This window comes from Vulpes vulpes, chromosome 11 (genome assembly GCF_048418805.1).
Source record: "Vulpes vulpes isolate BD-2025 chromosome 11, VulVul3, whole genome shotgun sequence".
In the NCBI taxonomy this organism is placed as follows: domain Eukaryota; kingdom Metazoa; phylum Chordata; class Mammalia; order Carnivora; family Canidae; genus Vulpes; species Vulpes vulpes.
Genome location: NC_132790.1, coordinates 102808975 through 102817038, shown reverse-complemented (window position 1 = coordinate 102817038; position 8064 = coordinate 102808975). Strand labels below are relative to the sequence as shown.

The window sequence follows — 8064 nt, the reverse complement described above, 5'->3', positions numbered from 1 at the left end:
GGCCTGCACAGAATCTCCTGGAGGGCTCCGCCAAGCACAGCTTCCTGGGACCCGCCTCCATCGCTTCTGACTCGTTGGCTGTGGGGTGGGGCTGGAGACTCTACAGTCCTCTCACGTTCCCAGGTACTGCTGCTGCTGTTGGTCCTAGGACCGCGCTCTGAGACCCCCTGCTTCCCTCCCCCACCTCTTCTCTCCATCTCCTCTCCATTCCCCCTGGCACTGCCTTTGCTTGGGCCCTCACAGATTTCTAAATTTTGAGAATGTGGACAGATTTTACTTATTTATGTATTCATTTGTTTGTTTATTTATGTATGTATTTATTTATTTATTTTACGTGGACAGATTTTAATCAAATTAATAATCTCTCAGGGAAGTAAAGTAAGGAGCTCAAAGTCCCACAGCTAGAAGCTGTAGAGCCAGGATCCAACCTCAGGTCCCTCAGATCCCATACAGCACAGTACAGTGGCTCAATTCCCTGCCCTGCTAGGAGGCCCTGATGCCTACAGAGAGACAGGCCTGGCCCGGTGAAGAGGCCCAGAGTGAGTCCGTGGAGGGTCAAGCCCAAGGACCTAGGTCTCCTGACTCCCAAAGCTTCTCTTCTTCCCACTTCCATCCAGCTACTCTAATGAGCACCTGCCGTGGACCAAACATGAGATTGTCCCTTCGTTCTCGCGAGCCCGTGAGCATGTCTTCTGCGTAGCAGTCTCGTCCCAACCACAGCAGTGACAGCAATAGTCCTCATGAGTGGAAGTTCCCAGTCTAGCGGAGGAAGTGGACATTAGTCAAATAACTACACGCAAATTAAAGCTGAACTGTCAGGGGATCCCTGGGTGGCTCAGCGGCTTAGCACCTACCTTTGGCCCAGGGCGTGATCCTGGAGACCCGGGATCGAGTCCCACGTCGGGCTCCCTGCATGGAGCCTGCTTCTCCCTCCTCCTGTGTCTCTGCCTCTCTCTCTCTCTCTATGTCTATCATAAATAAATAAATAAATAAATAAATAAATAAATAAATAAATCTTAATAAATAAACAAACAAATAAATAAATAAAGCTGAACTGTCTCCAGGGCTGTAGAGGAGGAGCTCATGGTGCTCTTGAGCTCATGTAAATGGGGAATTTGATGTGGACGAGAGTGTAAAGGAGATTTTCCTGGGTAAGTAACAAGGAGGTTTATACCCAAAGGGGAATCAGGTAAAAGGGGAAGACAAGGTATTTGGTGAAGGGAGCAGCATGTATAAAGGGCCTGTTGTAGGAGGGATCCTGGTGATTACAGGCAATTAAAAAAAAACAAAAGGTAATGCGGCTACAGCAAGGGGAAGTGAGGCCAGAGAGGTCGGCGATGCCAGCCGCACAAAACCCAATAGAGCCCACTAAGAGGTTTTGACTTTTAATAACAATAGGAATCCACCGTGGGGTTTTGGGCAGGGGCGACGGCATAACCAGATTTGCTCTCTTGAAAGATCCAGGTTGTTTTCGTGTGAAGAAGGCAAAGGTAAATGCAGGTTCTGTGACTACACAGTATATCCAGCTGGAGCCAGAGTATGGCAACCGCAGTGGAAGAAAGCAGGGCCAGGACGGAATCTCAAGTCTGTGGAAACTGCACAGGTGACAGCTTGGAGTGATCCACCCAGGAGCTGTAGTAAATTATGACCCCCCCCCCCCCCAGGCAGAAAAGTCAATTGCAAGTTCCAAGTGTAGCCATCAGGTGTTTCCAAACGAGGCACATACGGCCACTCGGCCATTATGAATCCAAATTCATCTTATCTCATTTTCCCAGAATTCTTGTGTCCTAATAAGAAATTGGAATGTGGGCGCCTGGGGGGCTCAGTGGGTTAAGCGTCTGCCTTCAGCTCAGGTCCTGATCCCGGGTCCTGGGCCCCAGCCCCACGTCGGGCTCCCTGCTCAGCGACAAGCCTGCTTCTCCCGCTCCCCCTGCTTGTGCTCTCTCGCTCTTTCTGACAAATACATAAATAAAATATCCTTTTTTAAGAAAAAGTTGAAACGTGTTCTGCTGTTACGTGATGAGCTCGGGGAACACATTTCGACTAAACGCCTCTCTCCAATAGCTTGCACTTTGGGTCCCTCTGCAGAGTTCCCCATTTGAAAAGCCCAGATTTACCCAGATGCCCCTTTTCCAGAGAGGAGAGGCTTCTAGATACCCTGCACTCCCCTAATGAGCAACCAATTTCCTCAGCAAGCCCTGGCGATCTTGTCTCTGCCTCTCACAGAGGAGACGTCAGGGTGATATGTCATCTGTGTTTGGCTCCGGTCTGAATTCTGGGAAGTGTTGCCATTTCCCTTCCTGAACATTCGCTTTGAAGATAAAGAGAGGATGTGCATCTCCCCCAAGAAGCTCCCAGGGCGTCCCTGCCCTCCAGCCGTCCCCCAGCCCCGGGGAATTCGTCGGACACACACGAGCCAGACTAATGACCCACAGGTGACTGGACTCGGATGAGGTGTTGCCCAAGGAAAAGCCCTTTGTAGAATCCCTTCCCCTTTGATGCCCAGGCAAAGACTGCGGGAGGGTGACTTGCTTTTACTGATACCCACCCGCCACGTAAGTAGATTTCAAGATCACGCTCGAGAATACCGGGGCACAATAAAGCCCAGTCGCCCGGCATCGGGGTTCAGGGTCTGGCTTTGCCACCGAGAAGCCCTGACCTTGGACAAAGTTCTTTGTTTCTCTGGCTTTTGAGGTCATAACTGGAAAGTGGAAGAGCCGAATCAAAGTCATAGTTACCAACCTTCCCAACTGTATTTTCAATCTTTTTTATTAGATCCTTATTGCTCTAGGCCCCCGTGTTTGAGAGATTTTTGACTTCTAAACACACTGAACTTATTAAGCAGGCTTTATTTTATTTCTCCTTTCTATTCATCAAAGCACACACCAGAGGCTCTGATCAACAGGGCTGGTTGATATTATTCTGGCCAAATAAAACCTCACTGTAAGGACATGTGGTTTTTTATAGGATGTTTGAAATTTTGAAAATAGGTTGCAAATCCCTACTGCAATTCTCATAGACCCCTAAAACCTCTAAGGGTCTCAAATGGAGGAAAGAACCAGAATGAAACATCTCTAGAGAAGCCATCTAGGTCCGGGGTTCTTAAGCTTAGGCCTGAGAAGATAGAACCCTGCAGGACCCTGCTGTTCCTACGGTCGGAAAAAAATAATAAAATAGAGAACGAGAGAGAGAGAGGTATTTCAGAGCTGGTTCAAATACCAGGCTCAGGCTGTGAAATCCTTGAGCCCTGTGTCTCTTTTCCATTGAGGGAGACCACCCCTGTCCGCGATGACATCCCCGGTGCTTCCCCTCCATCCGGTCTTGCGGGGCATGACTCACTGAACAGACCTGACCTCTCTGCCCGCTGCATCCGAAACGGTGACGGTCGGGCAGCCCACTTACATCTTTGATGGATCCACACGCCACCGTCCCCAATACTTGGGGTTACCCTAAACTTCAAACCAGACAGCCTGAATTTACTTTCTATCTCCGCTTTGTTTTTCTGATACGCTGCCCGAGCACCTAACTCTTTCCGGCCCGCGGTGGGCACCCAGCACACGCTGCTGAGCGCTGGGGCAGGTTAACCAGCTTGCGATGACCGAGCCCTCAGAAACATGTCCACGTACCGTCTCCGTCTGTCATTAATCCTCTCAGCAACCCTGGAAGGGAGAGAATGCCTGTCCTTTCCCAGTTTTTACCCAGATCCACAGCCACGTTCTGGTGGGACCACCGGGCATCCCAACTTGGAGAGACGTGCAACCTCCCAGTCCACCTCCTCGCTGCATAGACAAGCCCTTGGGCTCGAAAAGAGGACGCTCCTGCTCGCCATCACCCAAGTGGACGTCAGGCTTGACCACTTCCCCTTCGGGACCCTACGCAGCTCCCTCTGGCCGTCTCTTCACCTCCACCCGAACTCCTCCTCTATCCTGCGGAGGCCCGCCCTGCCCCCCAAAAGTCAGCATTATCGCCAATGGGCTGGGTGGTATCGGCAAGTCACATCCCCAGCTGGGCTTCCCATCAGTCAGGGGGGAAGGTTTCACTCGGTGGCCCTGGCAGCGTAGGCACGCATCCCACTGAGGCCCCTCTCCTCTCTTCCCATTCTCAAGGCTGGTCTGTCAGCACGGGGGCCACAGCTCTTCTCTTTCCCAAATACCCCTGGAGTCACAGCTCCTGCATCTTCCTGAGTCCAGAGGCCCAAGGGCTATCCTTAGCCTCCTGACGCTGGCCCAGAGCCTCAGCATCTCTGCACACTGGAACCACAAACTTGTGGAAAAGCATATGGCACCAGGGTTAACGAGCACCCGCTGCCCCGGGCCCGCCTGTGGTTCTCTGGCCTGAGAAACCGGACAAGGCGGAACCATCCTTTCACAGGACGCCTGAGCCCCGCTGCTCAGGTATGGAACCGCGAGAGACGTTGCATCTCTGCCTCTCTTAGAACGGGGAGGGCTCCGTCACAACAAGGGGTCCACTGTTACCCCTACCGCCTGCGGCCACTTGTCAGATGCAGACGTCTAGGCCCCCCCAACGCCCGGATGAAAGGTTGTGACCAAGGGCGTGCAGGACAGTCAGTGCTCGGGTCCTGATCTGAGGGTCGTGAGACAGAGTCCTGCGTAGGCTCAGCGCTCGGTGCGGAGTCTGCTTGACTATATCCCTCTCCCTCTGCGCCCACCCCCCAAAAATAAATAAATAAATAAATAAATAAATAAATAAATAAATAAATCTTTAAAAAATACGATAAAAAGAAGAAGAAGAACACGGAGGACAATAAATGACAGATGCTTTGGGTGCCTTGGTGCAAAGCCTTCCTTTCTCCCTCAGAGGAGAGCCTGGCAAGGGACCCACTGGGACAATGGCTTCTCCTTATTAATCTTATTATCAACGACAAGGCCTGTGCATTCCTCTCCTGTTTGCACAATAGCTCGGTCGCTCACAAACCTGGCATCGGCGAGAGCCCCGTGGCGCCGCCGCCACAGCACTGGCTTCCAGAGATAAGGGCCACGGCTGCATTTCTGGAAGAGCGACAGGAAAACCTGTTAGCCAAGTATCTCCGTTGATATAAAGCACCCCCGGGCACACGGCTGCACATGCACGCGACACGCACACATGCTGTCCTGCGCCCCTGATTATTGGTGCCCGCGACACATTCTTAATGAAGGGAAAAAATATCCCGAGGCTGCTGTCCTGGGACAGACCCTTCCCTTCTTACCTGCTTTGTGGGGTCGCGCTGAGCGAGGTCCGGGGTCTGGGGTCAGGGACACGGGGGCAGGCCCCTGGCTGTGACTCTGACGCACTGCTCAGCCCGGGGCGCGGCTCCGTCTCCCGGGACAGTGAATGGAAATGCCGCGGCCGTGTTCACGCCGTGCCGTGGGCGCTGGGAGGGTGGAGGCTCGGGGGCTCCTGCAAGCCGCGAAGCGCGGCTCCAACGGGCGTCGGGAGCACAGCTTGTTCCCCGGGGGTCTTCGGGAAGCTCGTGTAGCTGAGCCAGGTCAGGCAGCTGAGCCCACACCCCCGTCCCCTCGGTCACGGCAGCGCCCCCACGCCCGCTGCCCAAGTCCTCCACACTCATCTGTGACCTTCCAAGGACGGGCCAGGCCCCCAGCCATGATGCTCAACAAACTGACAGACCATTGCTGTCCCCCCGAGAATGCCCACTCGCCACCCCCGCGGTCCCTGCACAACAGAAGCCCCCGTCCTCCCAGGCATGACCCTGACGCCACAGCCTCCGGGGACTCTGCCGATCGCTCTCCTGCCGTCTCCCAACAGGAGGGGTGTCCTCTCCTCGGCATCCACTTCACCAGTCCCCTTAGTGGGGCTGTTCTGTGCATGAAAGCGCGTTAGTGACACGTTCCGTGTCCCCTTACCCCAGCGGGAGTTGCCCGAGACCGAGCCCCGGCCATGCGGTGCCCAGCCCCGCCCTCACCCCAGAGCCCGCACGGCTCGCAGCCGGCCGGGGGGAACGGACACGCTCCTGCCTCCAAATACAAAAATCGCCATCGAGGCGGCCCCGGCAGCTCACCCTCTTCCCTCCGGGCTTCGGCTGGATCCAGAACGCAGAGCGCCTGAGCGACGTCCGTGAGCCAAGGCCGCCGAACGGGGGTCACCTGGCACGTGGGGCGCCACGACGCGTGGGCTGGCACTTGACGACCAACGGGCCACGACGTCCAGGACGTACCTTAAAAGACGGAGCCACAGGGTATGTCCCAGAGGGTCGCGGTAGTCTTGGGCCTGCTCCTCCAGGACAGGCAGGCACGTCCCCTCCTGGGGACGGTGGGGAGCGGCCGGGCCGGGGGCTGCGGGCGCCGGGCTGGAGGGACGCTCCTCGGCCCAGCCCCGGGCCGCCGGGCACGCGGCCAGTCGGAGAAGGTCCCGGAGGCCCGTCCTCCCGGGAAGCAGGATGATGCGTGGGCCCAGGAGGATGCGCGGTTTTCCCACCTCCTCCCCAGGGCCTCGGCCATTTCCCACGGGTTTCTAACAAAAGGCCTCGGGGTTTCCCTGAACATTAGTCAATTTGACAGTGACACGTCTTTGGCCAAGACGAGGTTCCCTGATGACACTTGTGGAAGAGGAGCCCGAGCAACAGGGAGGGCTGCCAGCAGCTCACGAGCCGGTTGGCCTGCACGCGGGGTGCCCCCCCCCCCCGTGTCACACGCAGGGGACCCAAAGCTGCAGCTCCTCACCTGGCTCACAGAGAAACTGAGGTACCGCCTTTGAAGCAGGGCCCTGGGGTTGTGTATTGGCGGCCCCCCGGGGCCCGGAGGCCAGCCCGGTCAGCAGGGGTGGGAGACAGACAGGACGGCCCTCCCGCCCCCACCGCCCAGCACACAGCCCCTCCCTCAGGAGCAGGAGGCGAGATGTAGGGGGCCTCGGCCCTCGGGGGCAGGAAGGAAGGGGGTCCCAGGGCGAGTGTGTATTGAGACGGTGGGTGTGCACCCCCGTGGCCCCTGCCGTGCGGGAGGGCAGGTCCACACCGAGGATCCCTGCAGGAAAAGGCCAGGCCCCGCCGCCTGGGCCCCAGAGGTCGGCCTGGGATGCCCCCCGCCCCCATATCTGTCTGCTTCTCCTCGTCCCGGCAGCGGAGCGGGGGCTGGCAGCAGCGGAGAGCGGTGACACGGCCGGATTCCAGAGCACAGCAGACCCCAGCCCGCGGGGCCCGGGGCCAGAGACAGGCGTGGCCGGCAGGGGTGGTGCACAGCAGCCTGCGGGGGGCGGGGAGGCCCACTGGACCCCCTGCAGCCCTGGCTGGTCCAGCGCCGCCTCCCTGACCCCCCCAGCCCCCCATCTGCTAAATGAGGGTGAGGACGGCGGGGTCCTCCCAGGGCCACCAGCGCCCGGCGCCCACCGAGGAGTCAGCGGGGGTTTCTCGGGCACTGTCCGACCGGCGCCCTGCGTTCTGGGTGTCTAAGCAGAATAGGGACGCGGCGGGGGTTGCCTCCCCACCCGTGCGCTGCGCAGCCCCATCCTCCGGTCCCGGCGGGAGGGGAGGGCGGCAGGTGGCCACCAGCCGGGAGGACGCATCCGTCCCGCGGTCCCTTACTGCCCCCTATAGGCCTCGGGGCTGTCGCATCCCAGAGCCACCTGCACCCGCACCCACTCGGCTCCCCCCGCAGGGGCAGGGCCCCGGGCTTCAGCAGCTCGCGGTTCAAACTGGCCACTGGTTTGCGGGGACCCGTGTGTCCTCAGCCCGCTGTCCTAAAACTCGGACTCAAAGCACCTACATCAGGGCCACGAGCGTCTGGGGCGAGCACCTGGAGGGCGCCGGCGGGCGGGTCACAATGGCGAGAACTGCAGGCTTCTGCTCCCGGCCCTCTAACCCCCCCCCCCCAGGGGGCACCCGGCCTGCACATCTCCAGGGACTGGGCGCTCACTCCTCGGGGAGTCAGCGGGAATTGGGCGCTTTGTTGGGTAGTAACAGGGTCCATCCCCCTGGGGGCTTCCGCAACGGGCCGGGAGCCAGGCCTCCTTCTAGGGTTTTCCTCCGTCCTTGCTAGAGCAGGACTTCCTCAGGGGCCTCCCAACCCAACACAAGCACCCAGGTGGTGGCCAGCAGCTCTGCACCCCGAGAGC

General features: G+C 58.1%; 1 long non-coding RNA gene across 1 annotated transcript; it reads right to left on the bottom strand.

Annotated features, from left to right (window-relative positions):
- Positions 1-325: 325 nt before the first annotated feature.
- LOC112925417 (uncharacterized) lies at positions 326-6633 on the bottom strand. The gene is made up of 4 exons (XR_011995333.1): positions 5207-6633; positions 4936-5009; positions 855-968; positions 326-759 (listed from the first exon to the last, which is right to left on the bottom strand). It is a non-coding gene; the product is annotated as an uncharacterized lncRNA (long non-coding RNA).
- Between the last annotated feature and the right edge of the window lie 1431 nt (positions 6634-8064).